This window comes from Sinocyclocheilus grahami, unplaced genomic scaffold, assembly GCF_001515645.1.
Source record: "Sinocyclocheilus grahami isolate Dianchi unplaced genomic scaffold, SAMN03320097.WGS_v1.1 scaffold503.1, whole genome shotgun sequence".
NCBI lineage: Eukaryota > Metazoa > Chordata > Actinopteri > Cypriniformes > Cyprinidae > Sinocyclocheilus > Sinocyclocheilus grahami.
In genome coordinates this window covers 1,518,719-1,518,987 of record NW_015505682.1, presented here as the reverse complement: position 1 = coordinate 1,518,987, position 269 = coordinate 1,518,719, and positions in this window count along the sequence as shown.

Sequence of the window (269 nt, the reverse complement as noted above, 5' to 3'; positions counted from 1 at the left end):
AAAAATAAACCATGTTCAATTCATATATTGTGTTGGATTTATTTGCTTTATATGTTTTTTACCATATACATATAGATGCACCATTAAAACAGAAAAAGTCCTGTTTTTTACTGTGGGCAGACCTTCAATTAATGGAAAATTTTTGTTTTTTAATTACGGTACAAGGTCCGGTTAATGAGCTACCAGTACTTTTTCAGTTTTTTTACGGATTTGTTTTTAGAGTGTAAGCTAAGCTCCTCTACTGACCAATAGGAACATAATGATATTAC